This window comes from Acanthopagrus latus, chromosome 2 (assembly GCF_904848185.1).
Source record: "Acanthopagrus latus isolate v.2019 chromosome 2, fAcaLat1.1, whole genome shotgun sequence".
NCBI lineage: Eukaryota > Metazoa > Chordata > Actinopteri > Spariformes > Sparidae > Acanthopagrus > Acanthopagrus latus.
In genome coordinates, this window is record NC_051040.1 from 2152501 (window position 1) to 2179193 (window position 26693).

The following is a 26693-nucleotide window of genomic DNA, read 5'->3' on the forward strand; positions in this document are numbered from 1 at the left end:
GGCGAGGAGACGGATTCATCAGAAAGTAGAAATTTTCATTGAAGTTCAAGTGCCTATCTCATTTGATCATATGAGTCCTATCTCATTTGATATTGTAAGATTAATTATTGTCTGCTGGGAAAAACAAAATATATATCTATTTTATTATAAATTGCTAGTCAACTTCATTTTAAAGAAATATATCATGTTACCATATTACAGTTTGGATAGAGTAATAAATAGTTATTACAAAACTTTTGAGTTTCTTTCAACAAAATGCTCAATCAATCAATAGAGGACAATTAAAAAGCCTTGATTATTTTAAATAAATGATGGTCTTGGATTTTGGGATCAGGGATGTTTTTAATTGTAGGCTCAGTTATATGAAGCACAACAGACCTACAGCTTCTGTAATGCAGCCTGTAATGACACGGCAAGACAAACAGCCCTGCTTGTTTTTATTTCAGTCCACAGATCGAGTCCTGCATGGTGTGATTCAAGACTGTAAATTAAAAGACTTCATCGCTTCTGAACTGAACACAGAACTTATCAGCTTATAGACTTTGACAGAACTGTATCAATATATAACTACTTTTGTTTTAAACGTGGAATAAAATTCAAATAAAGCGACAGAAGAGAGAAAAGTGAGGAGGTGATGGATGTGTGAGGAACACAGCGCGGAGGTCAGATCTGTGTCTGACTCACACTTTAATCTCCATATGTTTCTGTTCGGCGCTCAGTCTCTCTCTCACTCCAACTCTCAGCTCAACTTTTGAGTTTCGCTCTGATTTGCATAGCATGAATACACACCAGTGAGTCAGCACTCCTACTGCACAGAAACACACACACATTTATCAGCGAGTGGTCGGATCTCAGCCAGACCGATGACTTAACTTCTATGAATAATTAAGACACCACGATATTTTATTTTTGGTCGACTCTCGGGGGAAATCAGAGGATTGGACGGCTCTCACTCTCACACTGCAACTCAACTTCCTTTCTTTTCTTCCACTCAAACCAAGATCTCCACGTCTTTGTCTGGAAGCCAACCAGCCCGAGGTTACTGAGAGTTTAGTCACTGGAAGTTTGAAAATATTGTCATCACATCTTAACTTCCTCTGTGTTTGTCTTCTAGCCTCGACATTTCCTGTGACTCATTTCTGTCCTTTTTTCAGTAAGTTCTCGTCTGGATGTAACGTGTTCGTTTATTCAGACCGTATCTGAGTTCAACTTGAGATTCAACATGAGAGTGTTTCATCATTATTTTCCGACAACACCGATGGCAGGTATATTTGTCCATATAAGGATTTTTTTAAGCTTTATTTTCCAATTACAGCTAAAGGTTTGAACTCTCAGGTTTTCAAATAATCCCTCAGGCTTTAATGTGTTTGCCTCGGGTCTAAATGTGTTGCTGACGTGACAAACACATTCAGTTAAACATTAAAACATTGTGAACATTTAATTATTAAAGACCGGCTACATAACTAGAATACATTTAGGAATACGATTATTTGGTTTATAGGTTTTTTGTGTGTTCAAGAGGAAAACTGATTCCACCGCAGTTATAACGTCTATTTAACTTTCAGTAATCGCTCAGATTTATTAATATCAGACTGGGAGAGTACATCTCAGAGCGCTCTGCTGCTGGTGGTCTCATTTGTTTAAGTAAGTCCATGATATGTGGTCAGAGACAGACGGTTCGTCCAGTCACCTGACACGTACTTTTTGACAGTTCCTGCCTTTTTGCAAACATTTTTTTACCAGCACCTTTCCAGATGCTTCTGTGGAACAAACCATCTGGTGCGTCAGGTTAACGCTGTTTACCCAGAAGCCCCTGGGTCAGCAAGCAGATGCCTAAGAGCTCTAACATGTAGTCGGTGTCTGACTGTTTCATGATCTTCTATGATAATCAGCTGCAGCGTGGCGGGTTTGCTGGAGGGGAGACGTTTTCATAGAAGGCCACATTTCACATCACACCAACACAAATGTAACCCTGCTGCCTCACATTTCTTTATAGCCAAGCCAATCATTTCCTTAAGAGTGCCAGGTCTTCTATGTGTATGTAAATATGTCACCAACTGTTTACCACCGGGGCCAAGCTCTTCATATTAGCACCGATATGGTACTCAGCGTTCTTTATAGCAGTGCCAACCGCTGGCTGGAAAGGAGCCGGCGTGTATGTGTCTGTGTAAATCTTATCACTGTCTGCCATAGGGACAAACGCAGCATATTAGCATGGAAGCTCCACAATAACACAATTCACGGCTGCAACGGTTTCCACACTCGGCAAATCAGAGATCAGAGGGAGCGTGACGGAGCGCGAGGTAGGAAGAAGATGCAGGAAAATACGAAATGAGGACAATTCATGGAAAGACAGACAGAGATGGAAAGAATTAAGTGGATGTTTGAGATGAAAATGGAAATATAAAGAAGGGAAATGAAAAGAGGCTTTGAGGCAGAATGAGAGAGCGCTGGGCTTCTCCTGGCTCTCACTGCTGTCCGGAGAGGCCGAGTTTTCCCATTAACACTCTCAAAATAACAGCTTAGCGCCATCGTTCTGTCTCCACTCAGAGCCAAACAGTAGCATTACTGCCGACAGGCCACTGTGGATATAACAGCAGCCATTGTAATACAGGGCCAGGTGGTAAAAGCTAATACTGGCCGGCTAAATTGGGTTTCCCACTGCTGCTATGTGGACACACTCGTGCCTGTCACTGCTCCACAGGGACGTTAAAATGTGTCCTGATTTTAGCATCAGTGTTTGAAAAAGGTTAACTGTATTTATGAATTTGACTGTTCCTATTTCATTTGTTTAAAAAATAATACAACATTTTGGGAAATATGTTGTATGCTGTCTTGCAGAGATTACTACTGAAATGTCATGTGTTCATGGTAGATACGAAGCTACCAGCGACGGCCGCATAGCTCAGCTGTTTGTCCCTGTTTGTTTGTGCTAAACTCAGCTAACCAGCATGCTAACGGTAGCTGGGTAGCCACTGTAAACACATGAGTGGCATCTTCATCTCTCAACAGGAAAGCAGATGTGTTGAGTACATACTTTATGTGACGTTTTAAATTTTAGTTTCGTATTCTAACCTCCTTGAACGAGACTTTTGTTTCTTGGTCACAAAATTAATCATGTTATTCAACATGAGGTCTCGCTCCATAGGAACAAATTCTGTGATATTTTCAGACACTTGGAGTAACAACCTGATCCTGTCAGTGATAAAAACATGCATGCACACGGATACACAGACTGGGCCAGTGAATCTCTACCAGGTCCTGCTCCATGCAGAGGAAAGAATATCAGAATGGAGAACAACTTTCAAAGCTTCTTGCAAAAAGTTGTTCTAATGGTTTCACTCCAGGAGCAGCACTTACTGTGCACATCAGTGTCCATCAGTTCTGACTGCTGGCTATTGTTAGCAGCTCCAGCCCAACCCAGCTCGCAGCCTGCAGAGTCCAGAGCTCTCAGGCTGACATAACTTTGCACTGCTTTGCTGTTGCATTGCCAAATATTTAGCTCCACTGTCATATTTAATGCCAAGATCTGGCTGCTAACCTGGGGAAACCAGACTTTTTGCATCACAAAGTAAAAACAAAACTTTTGACAGATGGGCAACACTGCATGAGGTAAGGTGGTAATATCAAACAATGATTACTCAGAGTATGCTCTGGGAATTTATGAGTTCATTTTTGATTTTCACTGATGTTTGCAGGCAGACAGTCTCGACATGAGCGATCCAGCAGGTGCTTTATATCCTGCTCAAGGACATTTGGCTATGGCAAACACTGACTGAGATCTACTGGGTACGAGAGCATCTCCTCACTCACTGCCCTGCCTTCTGTGCATGCTGTTTCAACACTGTGCTCTGAAATGAAGCATCCACCATTAGAAATAAAATGACTGCTACCAAGAAAGCAGAGAATATTAAAATAATGATTCATTTTTGAGTGCTAAGCATCATAATGATGGCATTTTTGTTTGTTTGTGAGCTGGTGCCCGTCAGGTCGCCTTGTTAAAAAACAGTTGTGTTCAGGATGTGATGGAATTAAAGTGTGAGGAGAGACAGAGGAGAAAAACACAACCCACAGAAACTTCATCAGTGGAAAGACCAAAAACAACACACATTTCTACAGGAAGATCAGTGATGGAGGATAACTTAGCAACTCAGCGAGGTGCTTTATACTGTCAGGTGTTTAGTTTTTTCGCCTGTCCTCACTGATATCAGTGGACTGGACACAACAAAAACACATGCATGTTAAATGCATTAAAGTTCAACAGCATCACAAAATGTGTCCTCCAGAATCATCATACATTAACTCAACATGGGATTGTTGTGCAGTGTTAGACCTAAATTAAATGTCAGCACTGGTTTTTGGATCAGTGGTCTGAAGCCTCACGTATTCGTTTTATTTAAGCGCGAACTGATCTCGTATGGATGACAGCATATGACAGCCACACCCTGAAGCATAAATCGAATGAATGAATGAATCTGGTGGAGTTGCCGTGAAATGGCCGTGGAGGGTAAGAGTTTGTTCCGGGTGTACCTCGAGTCTCCGCTCTGCTGGATGTGTCCAGAACACCTCCACAGGGAGGATCCACGGGGCATCCTGACAAGATGCTGAAGTGCCTCAACTGTCTCCTCTCAACATTAGGAGCAGCAGTTCTCCCCTGAGCTCCTCCTGATAGTCGGGTCTCCTCAGGCTGAGCGGAGACACCCTGTGAAGGAAATTCATTTCTTTCATGTCACCGTGCTCATGACCAGAGGTGCTTCACTCCCTCTCTGAAAGAAATCACACTCTGCTGACGTTCTGCTGCTGGAGAGTACGGAGTAACCAAATCTGGTACAGGAAGCCATTAAAACTACATACTGAAGTTATATTTAGCAGCTTCCCACCTGTCTATCACACACACACACACTCACACATTATTTATACAGTCATTCCTCTTTGGAGAGACGTTTGAATAATAGATCCAACATGCTGTCCGGCACTGATGCTGACGTCTACTAGGTTAGGTTTGTAGAAGGAGGGTGATCCCAGTTGGAGTAGGCAGACAACAAAGACTGGAGCTCAGGGACCCTTGGGTGCCACAGAGGAGATCAAACAGACCGCAGTCCTGGCACTGCAAGAGCTGGGAATACATGAATACAGATACTGGACGGGTAGAGATGGATGAAAGTGTGGAGGAGAGGGACATACACACACAGAGGGAGCGCGTATATAAATGTATAGATGGATGAATCCACAGTGACTCTCCTTAATGTGGGTAAATTCGGTTGTCACCGCAGCAGACACTGAAATATTTCCACTCAGTTTTTTTTTAATTCTAAAGACAAAATGTGCATAAAAACATGGTTGGTAGAAATGGGGTGGAGTGTTTTTGGATACAAGGGCTCGTGCAGCTTCACGGCGTTGGACGCTTGACCAGCACTCTGGAGATTTAAGGAGAGAAATTAGACGTGCAGTTTGCCAAACCTCCCTTTATTCTAAAGTTTTTCATGGTTTATCAGGAGTTTCCAGAGGCAGCGAGTCTATGCAGGATGCCCACGATTTACATAAAGCAGCTTAGACATTAATGAACTTAATGAAAATGTGGAGAAGGCAAAACACAACATGACCAAAATTCATAGCACGGCTGCTGACATGGACAATGTATGGGAAGTGTGGACATGACAGATCCTCTGGACATTATACAGAATATGATATAAGTGAATGTGTTAAAGTGGAGTGAAGACGAACACTGGGAGGAGATGATGTTAGCTGAGGAGGCATTCATTGTCATGTCCAACAACTTGTCATGTCTGCTGGAGAATGCCTGTATACTTCTGCCAATTTGAGAGGCTGCCATCAACCTCGTTAGCCAAATCATTAAAGAGCATCCCCCTCGTTAGCATGCTCTCCCCCTGGCTGTCCTCTGGTAGCACAGAGAGTGCAGGCTGTTTAGTGGAATATGTAAGAATATTACAAGTATTAGTCACCTAACTGTGTTGTGAATTGATGGTAAACGGACTTTCTTGGACTACTGACTGACTCAAAAACCTCCTGGTTGCTGGACAGCCGGCTCTACTTCCTCTCTCTCTCTGTCTGTGCTGCCCTTCAGTCGGTTTCATATTTCATCTATAATATTCTTTGAGCTGTATACTACAAATCCTCACATCTAAATTAACAAGTAGCTGTGTGCAGGTGTGGAAGACGGAGAGGATCATAGATACACACTGCTGCTTGTAGTATTCCTATGTGGTCAAGACATCCTCAGACCAAAGTTGGGACTGTAGGTGTGTGTGTGTGTGTGTGTGTGTGTGTGTGTGTGTGTGTGTGTGTGTGTGTGTGTCTGTTGGTACTGTGGGTGTACACGTGTGTGTGTGTGTGTCTGTTGGTGTTGCAGTGTTTTCTTGTGGTATTTTGTAATTTGTTATTTTTTGGAAAGACCTGTTGAATACTTGACATCGTTTTTTACACACATACAAATGTACTTAGGTCGCTTTTGTGGGAAATTACTTATCCTTCCAGTCATTTCAGTGACCCTGACCATGACCCTGACCCAAACCTTAACCACTGACCCTAAAATCAGCTGTTTTCCAATTTGTCCCAACTTTCACCAGGCGTCCCAAATTATCTGGTCTCGAGGCTGAAAAGTGTCGACTGAGTGACCTCAGTCACACAAATACAAACACATAGATACACACAGTCGCACATGAACAAGCATACAGAAGCACTGACACATGAAGGACAACATTGATTTAAATGCATATGCATGTTTCTGTTTACACACACACACACACACACACACACACACACACACACAGCTCCATGCTGCAGGCTGACGTCAGCGCAGCTGAGGTGTAAACGCAGCCTTGCACTCTTAGAAAGACCTTTCTCTGATAACACACTGAATAATTTATACCGTAGAGAGTAAGGGAAAATATGTGTGTGTGTGTGTGTGTGTGTGTTACCTGTGCCCCTCAGTGGGGCAGCAGGTGTGAGTCGTAGCAGTCCATCCATGATTCATGTACTGCATCCTGAGCAGCAAACAGGAGAGGGGGGAGAGGTGAGAGGCTGATGACGACTGGGAGCTATTCACACACTCATCGTGTGGCCGAGCCAACATGGAGGAGCCTTTTAATCAGCCGGTACTTCCACAGGAGGCTGCCAGGAAACATCCCGATCAAACACTAGACCACCTAAACTGTTTCCTTTCAGTAAGAAGTAGCAGCTTCTCCGACCTCCTCCTGGTTATACATTACATATTACACAAATATCAGTATGGTTTGTATGACACGTACAGATTGGAACACATCCATGTAAGAAGGGCTGATATTTAAACCATCTGGTCTGTGAGGCTTCAGTATTTGTCAGGGAGAAAACGAGGAGGTGAGGATGCTGCTGGACTCCAGTTCAGAAGCACGTGTCGTGTCGTTGCTACTGGTGCAGTGCGAGGTATTTTCCAAGTGATGTGTTTCCATGTGTGGTTGGATGGATGGATTTGTTCACCCATCATAACATTCCTGACCTGATTGTGTCAGTTTAGTGTGGAGAATGGCCTCTTCATGGTGCATCTTGCTTACTAACTTGCTCGACTTTGAGCTCAACTCAAATAGTGTGACTTGTTCGTGTGTCAGATTCGAGTCATGAATCTGATGATGTCAAATCTGACAGCAGAAAAAAGACAAGTCGACTTTGACTTTAACCCCAGTGATGGTGACTTCTCTCAGACTTGGACCTCTTGATGTAAATGACTTGATCAGCCTGCATTTAATACAATACTCGTCTTCTGCATTGCCACCCAAACAAGCTTCTGTCAGGTTAGAAGCCTCACAGAGACATAGATACGCATTAAAAATAAGACATTAAGATGTAAAAAACTGTATTTAAAAGACAATATTTGGTTAATGATTCCCTTCCATTGTAACAGAAGTGAGACTGAAAGCAACCATGGAAAAACACGCTGTGTGGTTGAGGAGGAGTTTGCATGAGAGATGGATCAGAGGCCTTCAGGACTTTCATGTTAAATGTAGTTCACTACAAGTTCATGGGGTTTTCTGGTCTGGATGGAGGACTGAGCTGAAACAGAGAACAGAGTGACTTCAGGATGCATCGTATTTAAAGATTATATGTTGCTGAACATGTGTGCTCAGAAGGACCCGGTGTGAAGAGAGCTGCAGACTCAAACAAACAATTTTCTGTATTCTTGATGTATGATGCCGTAGGCGACTGTTGCTGAAGTGTCCTTGAGCAAGACATAAAACCTCCTGAGAGGTAGAAAATGAAAAAGAGAGAGAGAGAGGAAGATGATGGAAAGAGATGAGTAGAGAGAAAAAAAAAAACTGGAGAAGGAACCGGAGAGGTGCAGTCTGCTGAGATTTGTCTAATATTTTTCAGACGATCGCGACTGTTTGTCAGGAGCTGTGTGTGTCGTGTGTGTTGTGTGTCCAGCCTGTGGCAAGGGTAGAGCTTACACTGAATATTTAGTGTTCTTTAGTAAATAACAGAGAGGGCTGTGTGTGTGTGTGTGTGTGTGTGTGTGTGTGTGTGTGTGTGTGCTGGGATGTCATTTTATTTCCCGGCTGATTCATTAGGCCGGTTGAAGTGTGAGGACACACGCAGTAAATGTTTGGAGGTTACAGTGACGTTTCGACCAGCTTCTCACTTCACGCTGTCTGAAAACAAATAAAAAGCGTCTGCGTAGTTCTTCGACCCCCAACATGCTCAGTCATGTTGCTGCAATTATGAAAACCTGACAAAATATTTGGGTATTGGATATAAAGCTGTTCAGGACTCCTTAGTTACACCTTATATTAGCCACATGTATTGGTTTCTGCCACGATGTCACATTTAAATCTGTATTGCTACTGTGATTACCTGCTAATACTTTGGACACATTAGGTATAAAAGGTTATTAAAGAGGTTGAAACTTGTATCTGGCTTCATTGGGGTAGAACTCTGCTTGAAACATCCACTAAAGCTCCTCAAACCGTTCAATCCTTCGTTCATCTGCACCATCCCAAAGTCATTCCATAACCTGGCTAAATACAAAACTTGGAACGGTTGCTAGCAACAGATATGGGGTGCAGATCCATAAACCCTCCACACCCTACATCCAACGCTTTCCTCGAAGCGACTCAACAGCATCTTTTTTCTGGATCCTTAGTCATAGTTTGGTTGATTCACAGTTCAGGCCAATGTCAGTGCCGGTGGTGTAAAAGTGCAGCTTTTTCATCTGAGACAGGCGACGTGAAGTGATGCAACAGTCAGCCTTCAGTTGCCACTGCATCTTTATGTCAGTTTGGTGTTTGGGGCTTTAAACTATTTAGTTAGCTGTACTTATACCAGCATCATTTATGTGAGTTAAATTAATGCTCATATACGCCTTGTCTTGAATCGGGACCAGCAGTCTTCTGGCCGCTTGTCCTTCACATTCGTCCTTTGCTGCTGTAATCATCACTGCAGACACTACACTGACTTGTGGGTCATAATAAACTGCTTTAATTGTAATTTTTTACTATTAGGATAGGCTATATCAGACCCTTGATTCTGAAATGGATAAACTCCTCAAAAAGTCCCCAGAGCAGCAGAGAGATGGGCAGACATGCAGTAGCTGTCGTGTCTGCAGAAGAGATCTTGCAGGAATTCAGAGAACAGAGTTTCATTTCTTTGCTTTGATGGGAACGTTGTGACTTTGCCACACATTACACAACTCCTAACCATTCCAGTTCTGAGACTCCTCAGCTTGGCCATATTCTTTATCATTTTTGGTTCCTTGCTGTGCTGAACTGGGCTGTTCAGATACCGTCTAAAAAACAAATGAGCCTCTAAATTCAGCCTCAAAGAGTGTCTGAAGGCTGCAAGCGTCCCTGAATCAAAAAGGATTTTTACACCTACATTTTCCAAGGTTTAATACAGGCACTGAGTGAACTCTGTTTAGAATTATGCTTTCATATCCCATAAATATGGCAATAAATCAGTCACGCTTTGCTGCAGTGTACCCAGGGGTCTGAAATTTCAATTTATTAGGTTTACAAATCAGGTCAGCGCTCAGCTGAGGTTAGAGTGGAAACCTGCCAACCAGAACACTGCAGGTTCTGCTCATGCCGAGTCTGTGTCTATAAAATGAAAATTATCCACGCTAGAATTTCCCCTTTGATTTAAGTTTAATTCAAAATCGTGTGCTGACAAAACCTTTCCTGTCAGGAGACACTGAACACTGATCGTCTTCCTCCTGTGCTGCTCCTGGTCTGTGGAAGGAGCTCAGTCTCTCTGAAGTCCATGATTAGGTGCTCCTAGCATTCCTGTATTTTTGCATGTCTGGTCTGGACCTCCACATTTATCACATTTTTGGGTGTTGGAGGTTTTCTAGCCTCTGGCATTGTGAGGCTGTACACCGTCGGGACCGCAGGGAATGCTGGTATTGAGTGGAAAGCAATCAAACTTCATAGTCCTTCCAAATTTGCAGCCTGTGTGCTGCTGAGAACTAATAAAATCAAGTGTTTTTACGTTTGCTTCAGGCACAGGAAGCCACTGGGGAGATGGAGGGGATCCTACTTTCATCATGCAACAGTGGCGCCACGTCCACAGAACAGTCTCACCATCAATATCCTGCAGCCACCAGGTTTCCTGTCATCAACTCTGCATTCAGGCCATTTTCCTCCCTGGTCGATGGCCCCGTGTGTCTGTGAGGCTGTAGTTACCTCTGCAGCGTTCCTTCTTCAAGGCCCCTGTAGTGCAGACATATAAAGAGTCAGGGGCTGGTTGGTTGAGTCGTCTCTACTCTCTCTCTCTCTCTCTCTCTCTCTCTCTCTGGAGGTCGGGGTTTGTATGTGTGCCCAAGAGTCAAGAGTGAATCATTTGTTCATTATGTTTCAACATATACAACGTGAGTAAATGATCCAACCAACAGTCTCAGTGTGTTCCTGCCAGTTTCAGTTACCTGATCTCCACTTCTACTTGGCACCTGCTACTCCATGCCTTGATAGCCTTGTATTTATAGATTACTATTTCCACCCACGTGTTCATTGAACCATTCCAGCTGTAGCGTTTCAGCCTTTTCCTCCTTTTCATCCCCCACGTTTCTTGTTTATGCTCTGTTGGACTTTGTTGCCTGTTTTGGCAGATCAAGTTTCTGTTTCCTGTCTGTGAAGTCGTGCTTTTAGTTCCAAAACATTTTAATGAGACTTTACTGAGTCTGAAACATTTGCTCAGTCCTGTCCCGCTGAATTCAACAGATACTCATATAACATTTCTCTGATCACAGCGTTTGTGAAAACTGTCATGACACAAAGCAACGCAGCGCAAATATGTTTGTACTTGTTTGTTCCACCTTGTGTCATTTAAACAAAGCTTGAAGGATTTGGCAAATTACTTCAGCTGGTCTGTTGAGTATTCTCTGAACCGCAATCACAAATAAATAAGCACTTGAGGCAGAAATGTGCCTGAAAGCAAATGAAGAACAAACTTCATTAAGTTTGCTGCAGCCTGTTGGCAGGGAATTCCTTCTGAGGTCCTCTGGGTGAGGAAAAAAAAAGCAGCTTTTGATCATGAAGCAGCGACTTTGTGGGTGAATTTGACATCCTTCAGCCAGCAGCATGAGAAAATGCAAAACACTTTTAAAACAAAACTGAACACTGATGTTCAACAATGATGCAGAACTAAATCAAAGCGGAGAGCTTTCTACTGCTCTGTTTTCTTGTTGGATGAGTCTTGCATCTGTACCAGCGACTAACAGCTCATGCAACACTGAATAGCCTACCTTCATTTCCAAAGATTTAAGATTGTGGGTTGGAGTTACATTGTCATAGCATCACAGTACAGGTGCTGAAAGACAGAGTTGTGTTACTGGTTGTTTGTAGGCTTCTTGTTCAGCTCTTCTGCTCCATTTATAAATAATTATTCAACCCAAAAAGAGGTTAGACTGCCACGATGAACCCACAGGAGGTTTTTGATCACTCATGCAAAGTGTTTTGCTGCCCCAGAGAAAACAAGTGAAAACTTTCACTGCAGAAATGGCCCACAGACTGGATCATCTGTCAGGCGTCATCCTGACTTCCTCCTGGAGCCCAGCAGGACAGCGTGACTGCTGAACAGAATGATGAACTGGCTGCACCTGCAGCAGAACCAAGACGAGCTACGCAAGTGTGAAATTCATCCTCTTCTTTAATTTAAATTGGCCTGTTTTATATTTAACGAGTGAGAAAAGGCTCCGAGGATCAAGACTTTGATTCTAGGGCTCATAGTGAAATGGCAGCGAGTCGTGCTGCTATTAAGACAAATTAAAAAGGTTTGTGTATATCACCTCCCACATCAGCAGGTCCAGATCATTTAATCTGTTTTGGTGGCACTTTGGTAGACACACTTTCATAACTGGGAACAATCCAGCTAGGAAATTCAAAGCACATGTGGATGGTGTCATTTTTCTGCTGCCACTGTACGCAATCAGTATTTACTTCAGAATTATAAATTAAAGCAGAAAGTGGTTTATTGCAAGTTTGAGCTTCACAAAGACCGTCTGTGAGAAGGATATTGTGCAGTGGCTCAGATAAGTTAGTATTCATGAGTTACGGGTGGACTTTCAGACTTTAATGGTTTGAGATTCTTTGTCTCGCGTTGTTCCATTTAACGCCTCTAAGCTTCACTCTCATCCAGAGCAGCTAGCAGTGTGTGAGCAGGTGGGAATTCAGAGTCTATTGTATTCAAGAAGTGAAAAACCCAATTGACTGATTTGCATTTGATTCACACAATGTCCAAAATGCTTTTTATCAAAATAATCCCCTCCGCTGCTCCCTGGATGACTTTTGTTAAATGGTATTAGACTCAGAAAACCTTGAACCTGATGTGGAAGAACACAAAGGATTCTACTTGTAGATAAAAATGGTCATTTATGGAGGCAAACAACCCTGAGCTTAACTGGCCTTAAGCTCAATCATAACGGTTTAAGTGGAATTGTTTTAGTATTCCGTCAGAGATCGCTGCAGGCTGCCGTCACTCAGAGATAAGAGATTCCCTCCGCAGATGTTGAAATAAGCCCGATCAGAGACGAGAGCCGCTCGTTGTTTGTTTACAACGAGAAACTAGAACAGGAGGAGAGAACGTGAGGCAGACGGTGACACATCACAGAGAGGATTCACTGCACTGACGAATGAATGGAAGAAAATGAACAATCAGAAAGAAACAGGGAAGAGAAGAGAGGAGGAGAAGATTAAAATGTGGATGATAATGAGCTCCGTTTGAATATCAGAGCATCAGCACATTCTGTGATTGGACTGTTTATTATAAATATGCACCGAGAAAGTGGAGGAGGAGCGTTTCCAGCAGGAAGTGTCCTCTGTGGATTCCTGAGACTCAGATGAAACCAGATTGTGTCTCTCTGCGAGGACCACAGAGCCCCAGAGGACATTTACATGCAACTCTGAGAGAGTGTGTGTGTGTGTGTGTGTGTGTGTGTGCACTTGTACACATGTCTGTGCCATCACAGTCATGATTTTCATACTGTAAATCCCTCTTAATCTCACTGAATAATTAGCAGGGCTTTTTTAGCTCGGGCGTGCTTGACAACTTTTTTTTTTTCCTCAGCGTGTTTGTAAGTGGATGATTCTGCCTTTTCATGTGAAAGTTAAAAGAGCACAAGCGAGTTTTGAAGTTTGTGTCTCTGAGTTGTGAGATATTCTCAGATTAGTGTTTGTATGTGTTGTTTTGTTCGCTTGTTTCTGCAGAGCTTTATTCGACCCTTTGATGTGTGTTCGGGTCAGAACAAAGCTGTGTGTTAAAGCTCGCTGTGCCTGAGCTCATTCAACAGTCAGTATATAGGCCACAGTGCAGTGCGTTCACTGTTACAGTATCATCTAGTCCAGCTGCCTTCATACAGCACTTAGAAACACCATTTACCTGGAGACTCCTCACCAACAGTTTGAGGACATGGCTGTAATGATGGTGGTTCTTTCCAGTGTGTGACCACGACTTTCCACTGGATACGTTTCTGCTGCCTCACGGCTCCGATCCGGTTTTGGTCCACCGTCCACCAGCCGGCAATCCCCACATGCATTTTGAGTTACAGGTATGTGTTATAAAAACAACAGGAAGTGTTCCCGACTGAAGGATTAGCAGAAGAGCTTGTGTTTGTCTCTTTTTTGAGATTTGTGTGCTGGTGTCAACACAAACTAACCGGATGTCATGTTGTTGTTGCGATGAGTGACTTCCTGTCTACTCGGTGCTAAATTCACTTGAATTGCTGCTTCGTGCTCCGGCATCCGCCAGATATGGAAGTCCTGCGTATCTGTTCCGGAGGGCTCTGGACTGCCGGAGCTGGACGGAGCAGATACACAGTGCACCGGACATGTTGGAAGTTAACACAGAGACTAAGGTGAAACCTATCAGCTCTGCCGACGTGGCGGAGACGTAACGCAGCCGACACGTATCCAGTGGAAATTAGAGGTCAGTGTTGTTGTGTGTTTGAGCTGTATCGGTCCTCCCACTGCACATTTACAAGCATTTAGGAGTCTCCAGTATAACTTGGCGTTGATTTGACCTCAAAATATGTATTCTTGGATGAAGGAGAATTAAATATAGTCACTCCAGAAACACCACGTCCAGGCCCGGTGTTAACGATCTGGAGGTATGAGCAGAACAAATCCATCCAGACTCAAACAACCACAGAGTTCTACTGAGTGGAGGAAATCTCGTGTGGGCTTTCCACAAGGGGCCACAGTGTGTGTGTGTGTGTGTGTGTGTGTGCTGCTGCATGTTTGCACACTAGGCAGATTGTGTGCATTCAACTGTTCCTATATGTGCTGGCAGTCGACATGTGTGCAGGGATTACTGTAATGTCCCAGGTGGCAGGACTGTGTGGTGTTACATGTTCGAGTGTGTGTGTGTGTTAGAAAGTATGCAATAGAACAGTGCTCTTTGAGTTGGTCCACTATACAAATTCCCAGGTGTGGATTTATGCATAAAGTGCATATAATATTCATATCTTCATCTCTCATCATCATCCTCCGTCAGATGTGCAGGTGTTTGGTTTTATGCCCATATGTGCAGAAATATGCGTCCTCGTCTGTCTTGTGATTCTCCTCCAGTGTTCCAGCTGAGTCTGAGGATCACATATGGAACATGCAGGGTTTTTTTGAACATGCTAAAGTTAAGTTAGGCAATTGGCTTATTTCCAGTGAAATATAGAAATGTGCCTTTCTGTTTATTTCACACTGAGGAATGTTTGAATCATAGATGTGCCAGAAAACAGGGAACAGTCGACGCAGCTCTGAGGACTTGAGTCACTTTTAAATCTTTTATTTCAGTCTCTTTCAAACTCGACGTCAGCTGAACGCTGTTTGAACAGAGACGGGGAAAAATCAATTTACACTCCAGCGTCAGGAAGCGACTCCTGTTGAAGCATCACACCTGAAGAAAAGAGTGAAATTGAGCGTGTCCGCCCGGTTGTCATGGTTTCTGATTGGAGCTGGAGCCAATAAACCGCCACGACTGTATTACCACAACAACCAGTCTGAAGTACGACCAGCATTCATATCCTGATCATGTGACAGTGTTGAGCACTGTACGCTGACACGAAGCGGACATAATGAAGACGTAAACAGGATGATCCTGCAGGCGCCGGGCTCAGATGATGGCGGTGGATCGATTGAGTTGTAACTGATGAACGGGGTTGTGGCGTCGAGGAGCAGATGGAGGGATGCCAGCTGTCCCAGCAGGGATGAGAGGCTCCCCGCTGCCTGTGTTTTTGCACCAGTTTGTTGGTTTGTTTGTGAGCCAGTTGTTTGTTCAGTCTTGTTGACTTTCATTTCCTGTTGCTCAGGGAGGCTCTGATGGAAACGTGGCGTAACTGCTCCAACCAGAGGCTCCCTCTGCTGCCTCTTTTATCAGCGTCTCCGTGGAACGTATCCCCCTCTCCTCCATCGCTCTCTCCTCCATCCCCCTCTCCTCCATCGCTCTCTCCTCCATCCCCCTCTCCTCCATCGCCCTCTCCTCCATCGCCCTCTCCTCCATCGCTCTCTCCTCCATCCCCCTCTCCTCCATCGCTCTCTCCTCCATCACTCTCTCCTCCATCCCCCTCTCCTCCATCGCCCTCTCCTCCATCCCCCTCTCCTCCATCGCTCTCTCCTCCATCGCTCTCTCCTCCATCCCCCTCTCCTCCATCGCTCTCTCCTCCATCGCTCTCTCCTCCATCCCCCTCTCCTCCATCCCCCTCTCCTCCATCGCTCTCTCCTCCATCGTTAAAATCACTTGTACATGTACATGAAACATTTGTATTGTTAAAATAAACATTTAATTATGCATGTATTATTAGTAATAATAGTACAGCAACAACTGAAACTCAAAAACTTTCTTAATTCCTGGAGGTTCAGACCATTTTTGGGGGGGTTTGCTGAGCCTGAGTGTTCCAGCTGATAACATTCATATTCCACTGAATTACGTTTGCATCTCATTTGATGGTGCATTCTTTGCTTTTTAACATTTGCCACGAAGCATGAAAAAAAAGAAAATTATAAAAATAGCACAAGCTCAGTCTGCTGAAGAACAGACTGCTGGGAGATGTGACGGAGCCACAGCACCACTGCAGTCAGACGCAGTCACATCTGGTGGACATGAGCTCTGAGAGATTTCACACAGGAAATGACAGATTTAATTCACCTACCTGCAGCTTTTGAGTAGAGAGACATAAAGGCTGAGAGCTGCAAGAAGAGAGAGGGGATCAAAACTCATCTTCAGTGAAACAACTGGTGACTCGTCCAGAGACTGAGCGGCGCTCTTTGACATCCCTGAGGACTCGATGGGTTTAAACGAAGCCGACCAGACCAACAAGACTGACTGGGCCGAACCAGGGCCGAACAATCCCATTGGTTCAACTGAAACATTTAAAAGTCACGAGTCACTGAAACACTGAAGCACTTGAAGCTACTGAGTATGTTAAATGAAGTCTGATTTACATTTTGTAATTGTAAATGTTGTATCCTTCTCCCAGGTCAGACAACACTGTGGTTTGTTTAGAGGTTTTACAAAGTCACCGTCACTAAACCAGATGCATATCCTGTCCGTACATCGATCTGTTGTCGTCCTGTTGTGGTCTGTTCTGTAAACACGACCTCTGCTGCCGGTCTGTACTTCCTGGGAGACATTCCAACACTTCTGACGCTCCTGATGAGGTTTCTTCCATTTTTGTTTCCTGTTTAAAGGTTCCCCAGGGTTGAGGATGTGTGGATATCACCTCGAGACAGATGTGTAGTTTGATGTTGGGCAATACATATCAAATTGTTTCCACATGGCTGTATTGACCAGGTCAGACTAGAAGGATTAGAAATGGGAGACGGCTAAAAAAAAAAGAATAGATCGAGGATCTTGTGGGACTTCTGACTGACATGCAGGTGCTGTTTAAAACCAAGAGACATCGTGGTCGTCGGCATTTCTGTGACAATATAAGAGTGAATATATATTTCAGGGAAACTCTCTTCCTCCTCTCGTCTGTCCTCGTTTAACTTTTGCTCTGCTTTCAACCCTCGTTTGATCTCCAGCTCTCTTCCGTTTCCACAGTCTGATCGCCTCCTTTTTCGCGTCAGTCTTCTGATCTGTTCTCTTTCTTCTTTCTTTCTCTTCTTGTTTTCAGTGTTTCTTGTCCCTCATCTCATTCACTCTCCATTCTCTCCTTCTTTACATCTCATCCGCCTCACATTTGCTCCTTTTTCTAACTTATCTCCCTCCTCCCCTCTGTACTATTGTCCTCATCTTCCTTCTCCTCTGCTCTCGGGGTTGGAGATAAACCCACAGAGCGATAATCTGTAGCTAAATAGACAGCTGATCCCTTTAAAAGCCATGCTACGGAGGGGAGGAGAGTGTTTACATGGCCTCCAGCAAATGCGCTGCACTAGTGGGAAATTAATTAGCCGGCCCAACTCTCAGATGCCTCAAATTCTCTCCATTTTCCCTCCTCTCCCCATTTCAAGTTATTTCTCTCCTCCTCGGTCTCTCGCTTGGTTTCCATCCGAGGAATTTTTCACCAATTAAGATGCGGAGGGGAAATTACAAAATTCAAAGCTGCTGCAAAGTTTCACACACTTCCTTTTTATCGTCATTTTAAGGAGTAATGTGAACAGTGACAGAAAGGCATGTGTTGAAGAAGTAAACACAAACTCAGCAGTCAGTTCATTCTGTTCCACAATAATCGAAAAGTTGCCTCAGACTTTATGAAAAGTGTTGAGATATATAACAACAACTTTCTAATTCATTAAAAGAAAAGAGTATACAGTCGAGACATCAACAAGATGATACATTTAGATTTCTGTTTGTGTTTTCTGTTGTTTTCATCAAATAATCTTTCTTTTGGCTCCATGAAAATCTGCAGACTTGTGATTCTTGCTGTCGATGTGTTGTGGTGATCTCACAGGATGGATCGGGTTGATGGGACTGAAGGAAATCAAACTGCTTTCAGAACAGCTCAGTCCAGTTGAGATCTGGTGACTGGGCTGTTTCCTGAACCGAGCGCCGTCCACAGGATGTGGCAAGTTGTTGGATTGTGGATGCATGGACTGATATCCTCGTACAAATCTGTACACTTCACCAAAGCTCCCCAGACCATCACATCTCCAGGCCAGCATCCTGAGGACTGGTGTTTTTCTGGTCATTTAATGACGCTGCCAGCTGACCACCTGACGAGTTTCAGGATACATTTATTTTTCTGACAGTACTGAGTTGAGTAAAATCGAACGTACAAAATGCTGATGCACGAGAAGCAGAAGGCCAATTGAATTGCTTTTCTTAATGAGCACAACAGTTTTCAGCTGTAATAACATGATTGCTCAGGGTTTTTTGTTTTTTTTTACAATAATCAATTTACATTTCAACACGATACACTTTGATTAGCTAACAGTGTGCCATCGGACTACTGGAGTGATGGCTGCTGTACACTTAAAATCAATCAATCATTTCCAGCTGAAATGGTCGTTTCCCATATTAATATTGTCTAGACTGTCAATTTAAGGAAGCAATTCTCAAAAGACACTCTCCTCTCAGTGTGTATTATATCATGCTTGTATTAGATGTGGAGGAAGTTCATTTGCTGTGTTTGTCATGAGCAGGTTAAGTAAGCCTGCACCTCAGAGTTCTCGTTACCACCAATAAAGGTTATTTTTCACGAATCAAAGAAGGTTTTTAATGTGACCGAGATTTGCAGGTAGCAGAATAAAACTGATCAAAGCAGACAATCATAAACGCTGTGTGAAAGTAGAAATGTGTCAGTGTTTTTGCATTCTATCATCAGTTTCTGGGGATTCTTAAACAAAACTTAAATTAAAAAAATGACATTTAGAATAATTTGGTGAGTCTAGATTTGTTCTTTTTGCCAACATATTATTTCCATCAATCACTGCTGACATCTCACTGCTGTCTGCCTTCAAATGTCAGCTGTATTTGTGTCGAGGGAGAGACAGAGCAAAGAAACAGCTGGTGAAAAACACTCATGATGTGGATATTGGTTGAGTTTGCGTAGCCCAAAGGAAACAGAGGCCTGTGTGTGTGTGTGCAGTGTCCACACGGCCTTTTGTGAGCTTCCTAATGTCTGGAAATCTGACATATTGTTGGTCCACTTTTCTGCAGAGACCTGGGTGTTTTTCACATGTTCCCTTTCAGCGCTCTGCTGGACGCAGCTGCGAAGTCTTAATATGATTTGTTTGGCTCAAATTGTCTTGAGGCTCCTGAACCAAAAGGTTACTTTGTCCTTCCAGCCAGCTGTCCGTCTGAGACGAGTGCTCTCAAGTTTGTACCCTTCACAGCTCCACTGCAGTTCAGAGACATTGTGTGTGTGCAGCTGTGTGTGTGTGTGGACTCATTTTTGGAACATCATTGTGTTTTCGAGGTCTCCTTTCTCTGGGATTTGAATGAGAGGGTAAAGACAGTTGTTAGGATTTGGCCCAAGAGACACTTGCATTCGATAGGATCGGGTGGTTGCAACACGTGCGCCAGCAGCAGCAAGGACAACAATGACCTAAAGTTTTGAAGATGAGTTAAGGTGCACCATGTAGTGGTATCCTCCAGTAACACGCATTGTAACTGGATAATATATGTTTACCATACAATAGGTAGTAGCCTATATCTCTGTAGGGTTAGTGCAGGACTCCAGGACATTAATAGGACAGTAAGTCATGTAAACCTGATCCAGTAAACCTGCATCACGGAGGAGCCCATGGACTCATTGTAGATGGAAAAGGTTCATTCTAAGGGGACAAAAACATAATGAATCATACACTAATGAAAACCAGCTAATAGTGGGAATTACTGCAACTACTGGTGTGTGTGTGTGTGTGTGTGTGTGTGTGTGTGTGTGTGTGTGTGTGTGCGTTCTCTTGTTTTATTCCTGTATTCCTCAGTAGTTCATTAGACGATTGTGTACCCTCCATGATGATTTTCCGAGCAGACTTTCCAATGTAATGCTGTTTCTTCCATCGTCTAGTGCTCAAATTAATTCCCTTCTTCCTTCATCATATTTGTTTCAATGTATCAGCACGTCACTCCAGAAGGGGCTTTACCTTTTTCTACGGTGGTTTTGAGGACTTAATATTCCCAACAGGTTTTGTGTATTTGTATTCCTTCTGTGTCTCCTAAATGACAATCAATCATTCAATATATCAATCAGCCCTCCATTAGTCCTCTTCACTTATCATGAGCCGGTGTGTGTATCACTAAGCAGAGAAAAACAGACAGAAATAGGAATGAGAGGTAAAGAGGCGGAGTGAAGGAGTGAAGGAGAGCAGAGAGTGAGAGACGCACCGCTGTGAATCAAACAGCTGGAATGTCGTGTGTTTAATTTACCCTCCGCTTAACCTTTTCCTCCTCCTCTCCCCACCGTCGCTCCTCCTGCCTCGCTCTAACAGACCTGTCTTACCCCCCGCTCTGTCCGACTGAGTGCTGGTGTCATTATTTACTCTCTTAGCGTGTACTCGTGTTCAGCATGCTAACACCGAGTCGCATTCAAACAAGATGGGACGACCAAAAAAACAGAGGAACTCAAATCAGTCGCAGAGAACAGAACGCTGAATTCAATGAGACCTTGTTAATAAAAACATTGAAGTAAAGTAATTCTAATTCTTCTAGCACAATCCAGATCTAACTGTCTAACTCTCATTTCTCTCTTCACTGCAGCAAGACAGACAGACAGACAGAGAGACAGACAGGGAGACAGACAGAGAGACAGACAGAGAGACAGACAGACAGACAGAGAGACAGACAGACAGACAGACAGACAGACAGAGAGACAGACAGAGAGACAGACAGACAGACAGAGAGACAGACAGACAGACAGAGAGACAGACAGAGAGACAGACAGACAGACAGACAGACAGACAGACAGACAGAGAGACAGACAGAGAGACAGACAGACAGACAGAGAGACAGACAGACAGACAGACAGACAGAGAGACAGACAGACAGAGAGACAGAGAGACAGACAGAGAGACAGACAGACAGAGAGACAGAGAGACAGAGAGAGAGAGAGAGAGACAGACAGACAGACAGCTGAACGGAAAGAAATGAAATCCAAACACTCTGCTCGACTCGGCAGTTGTGAGCAGACTCTTGATATAAGTTCTCGTTCTCTCTGCCTCTTCTCTTTCTGTTGCCCAATAACACACATGCACACACACACACACACGCACGCACGCACACACACACACACACACACCACTTACCCATTTCAGTGATTGAGTTGTGTTGGAGCTGCTGAGCCGAAGCAGCTGGCTGCCTTTCTCTTGATAGCCTGAGTCTTTCTCTCTCTCTCTCTCTCTGTATCTTTCTCTCTATATCTCTCCTTCACACACACACACACACACACACACACACACACACACACACACACACACACACACACAGGTGGGAGTGGCTGTCACGGAGGCAGGTTTTACAGAGGCAGTATAATTACAAGAGAGAAATGGCCTTTTCGTGTCACAACAGCTTTCTACTGTAAAAATCGATTAGCCGTTAGCCGAATTCACCTGGTGGACGTGTTGCTATAAGATGGACGTGGAAACAATGGAGGTGCATTGAGCCTTGCTGCTGATTGACCCGTGCAGACGACCACGGTACCAACAGATCCTGAAGCTGTCGGAACCACACGGAGAAACAGGAACGATGCTCCTCATTAAAACTGAACACGATGACTGCGTCGCCTTTATGCACGAGCAGAATGACACCGGACCACTTTCAAATGGTGCGGTTGCAATTATCTGTTTGAATGCTACAAACCGGTCGAAGAGAGAAATAAATATTCCGCTCCGCACATCTTCCAGAGACAAATTAACGTTGGCCTTTGAGTTTCTTTCTGTTTTAATGTGACACCTTTCCGCTGCGGTGCGTGTCACAGCAGACTTCATTAATTCAGCCTCTGGTTGTCTCGTTATGATTCGTTTATTTCCTCTTGTCACATTTTTCTTCCCATCAGTTTGTGTTTAGGTGTTAAATGGAGCCATTAGTCACGTCGGCAGGATCTAAAACAAGCGTACATTCAACCGACGGCTGATGTTTGTAGTTGAAACTGTTCTATTTTTAATCTGTGGTGTCTTCAAGCTGTGACTGTGACAGTCACATACAGCGGATACGACTAAAAAGGAAGTTAATTTAGGATTTTTATTTATTTATATTTTTACAGTCAGCTCTCACTGCACCCTGGGTTCCCTGCCCCGGACCGACCACACCTGGATGTGATGTCACTGCTCCGGTGATGGTGGCAGCGGCCAAGTTATGAAGCTGAGGACGAGATTTTTTTTCCCAGTTAAGAAGAGAAATATGTTGATTTCAAATATAACATGAGATAAACAGTCCAACGTTAGTTAACCTGATCACAGAGTAAATGTTGGTCATGTATGTCACATCTGTGGTTCGCAGATACAAACATTTTCTGCCTTCAGGTCTTGTCTTCCTGCCCTGGTGATTGTCTGAGAGCAGAGTTTGCTCTCAGATGCTGTTAAATAACATTTTATGTAAAAAATGAATCAGGAGATTGGATATGAAAAGAGGGGGCGAGTCTCACGATGCTCGTTACTGAAGGCTCGAAGTCGTGATGTGACAGAACAAACAACACTCCTCTCCTCTCCATCCTAACATTTCTAACTCCCTGCTGTCGGTGTCAGATATCACACGACCTGACAGCTCTTTACATAAATGAGCTGTCATGCCTGGATAAAGGCTCCGTGATGTAAAAATGACCTACTGCTTTCTGCAGATGTTTCAACCTTTAACTGTTCTCATCACCGACATCTGGACCTCCTCCACTCAAGCGTCCTGCGTGAAAGTCTGGAGCTATTTTGTCCCGACCGCCATGAGTCAGAGTCAGATGAAGGAAAACTCCCAGCAAGACGTGATTAGGGGCAAAAGCTCATTAGGCGCCTGTAAAATATCCCCCTTCATTATCTTCAGCAGCCCTCATTAGCCTGTAATCTGCCCAATCATTCAATTCTGATTTATCTGATGGTTAAACGAGCGACCTCCCCCTTCACGTGTCAGATCTGCGTTGTTGGGACGAGCACAAGTGGAGAGCTTTCTGGCTCACGCTGTGTTAAAATGACGTCCTGGAGGTTCTATTCCACTTTATCTCACCGGTTTTGAACCTGTTTGATTCGGGGCTTCAGACGTGGGGGAGGCGTTTTAAGACGGCTGCTCAGAGTGAGGCACCACACTGTGCCGCTGCTCCTCAGAGGAACAGCGCTGAAAAAAACAAGAAGGATATCTGAGAGTGGGCTCGGGTCTGTGAAAACGCAGGACTCATTATTGGGGATTTGTGAGTAAACCCCGACCCTGAGGACTAAAGTATGAAACCCATCTGCAACAGGCTGGTGTGGAAAGAAAAGATAAATGCAGCTAAAGATGAATTCAGTCATATGTTACAGGGCAGAGGGAAACACTTGTGAGCAACTGGGTTAGGAAGACAAGCCGTGAATACATTAACAGTGTGTGTGTGTGTGTGTGTGTGTGTGTGTGTGTGTGTGTGTGTGTGTGTGTGTGTGTGTGTGTGTGTGTGTGTGTGTGTGCGCGCACCCCCTAGTGTTCTTCCAGAACTTTTTTAAAAAGGACTCCATTTTCATGCCTAGGAGGGGAGCGTATTCATCACACATTGTATGTAGGCCAGTATATCTTCATGTAGCTGTGACTAATGTTTATTTTATAAGTCACAGTGGCTTCAGCGAGCGCAGATAAGCTGCTGTGTGTGTGTTGCTCAGGAGAGCGAAGGGCTTTTATGGCTGTTATACATTCAGATTTTAGGGTTTTAGCTGACACTGTTCTCCAGAGCGACTTACTGCGACAAAAAAACAGTGTGATGAGCTTCAGCTAGCTCATTTACATTTAGTATTGGAGGCATTTAGATGAGTTCTGTTATCTGCAACAACTTACAGCAGGTTTATAAAAAGTAAAAAATCATGAGACAGAAGAGAGGAGACAACTGAGTGATAAAAGGAGAGTTTTATCTTTACTGTCCTGTTAAACAACATGTTCAGTTCCTGGATCAGTTTCACTTGCTTTAAGTAATAATCGCTTAATAAACATACCCACACTGAAACAGTTTGAGACTCATTTGAACATGTAGACATGGGGGTTGATAGTTGGTACAATGAGTGCATGTAGAGACATTTAGCAGGAGCCGCATGACAGACAGAGTTAACTGCACAGATCAACTCCTTTTGCCAACTGCCGGAAACGTACATTTCTACAAAACCACTGATGTGTTGAAACATTTCTATGTTGCTTTAGGTTCATTTTGTTGTAATGACGCTGTGTTCATGGTCTGGTAGAGCTCTTGGTTCAGGTTCAGAAATGTTTTGGTCTGGTTGCTACAAACACGTCTGGTGTCTGTTTTTGTCACCACAAACTGGTGGAAATTATCCTTGGAACACAGTCCTGAACTGTGGTCACTGGCTCGTCAGGCTGGCTGCTCTCTACCTCCAGCTGTGAAACAAATGAGTGTCTGCAGAAACATCAGTACCAACATCTCACCTGGGCTGCACAGATTCACTTATCAAGGCTTAACTAGGAGGCAGAAGAACTCCAGAATGAGCAGGAGGACTCACAGATCTGACATATTATCATCTTTATGAGTAAAATTAAAGAAATTCAGTATTTTACCGACACAGCTGACAGAACCACAGCCTGTGTGTCCGTCTGTTGTTGGTTCTGCTGCTGGAAAACCAAAAGTATGAACTCTCAGACTGAACAGCTCTGCAGAGACAGATGAGACCTCTCTAATAAATCTCTCTAGTCGTCATCTGATTAATCGTCGTTACAAAACCAGATATGTGCTGCTTTAATGTCTGCTGAGTTATAATCATTTCCCAAAGTATTACAGTAATACTTTATAACCTTCACTTGCATTTTTTGAGTGTATTCCTGCTTTATCAGACACTTTCATCGGCTGTGTGATGATGAATATTACATCATTATCACCAGACTATTTATTTCCTAACTAGCTGGAGAAAGGCTCATAACTCTGTTCTCTCATGATTGATTAACATTAACATTTAGTGTTTTTCTTATTTAAGCATTTAGTGTTTATTATCATTGCCAGTGAGACATGAGCTTTAAATATCTCATCGCTCACTGGAGATCTAAATAATGTTTATTTTACTAGTTGCTGATGTCTCCCACTCACTACACATAATATCTGTACCACAGCAGAGCATCTTAAACTCGACAGAGGAGATAATTCCACTTGGTTGTTTGATCCAACATGTTATGTTTCAAATGTCAGACGTTCATCCTGTCGGTCGTCTCTGTATCAGCAGACGTCTGTACCTTCTTTGTGCACAGCGTTTGTTTTCATCACCTTGTACAAGTTCCTGCTGAACAGAAGAAAGTGAAGAAATACTGTATGTGAATCTTTCTACAACCATTTCCTCATGTTACGTTTACCAGCAGCTGCCCTGCACTTGCAGCTGATGTAATGGCGTGAAGCAATCGGGTCGGTATAATGTGAAAGGCCCTCTCTACAGCCAGTGCTTGGTTTGTCCCTTCTGGGCTACTGTAGACACGTGACAGACTCTGTGGACCCTGCTGCCTCAGTTACAGCTCATTCTAGAGATAACAACAATGCAATGATTTGTGGTTTCAGGCAATTATTCTCTAATGAAAAGAGGTTTAGGTGATACATTGACTCTCTGAGCGTTCTCATTAGTATCATACTGATGTTCTGCAGCTAACACTGACCCTCTGCTCTCGTGTTGTTACACCTGAATACGATCACCACCTCTGCGTCTCACCGTTTGTCTTTCTCAGAGTGTCGTCGGTTCATTTACATCGTCTGCCGTTAGTCTGTCTATCGACTGTGGCCTGATGATAGTTTCCTCCATTAGCGTGATTCACTGCACCGCTCTGGACAGATAACTACTCTGTTGTTCATTAACTGTTCCTGTTTGCAGCAGCTGACAAAAAAAAGGCTTTGGAGCTGCAGCAAGTTGTCAATTTGAAACAAAAAGAAAAGAGAGAGAAAAGAGGCACCACAGGCCCTGAACTCACCGTTCAGTCACCAGAAGCCTTGATGTTTATTCACTTTGATTGAAAAATCCACCCAGTTAATCATCCTCAGGGGGAATGCTTCTGTCACGGCTGAAACAAGCACTGTTACAGTTTTAGAGAAGGTATCGTCTAATTTCACAGTTTTACAGTAGGCTGAATGTATCAAAAGGTGTGGCAAATCAAGATAAAATGGGCTGCACGGGTTATTCTGAGTTGCTGATGTT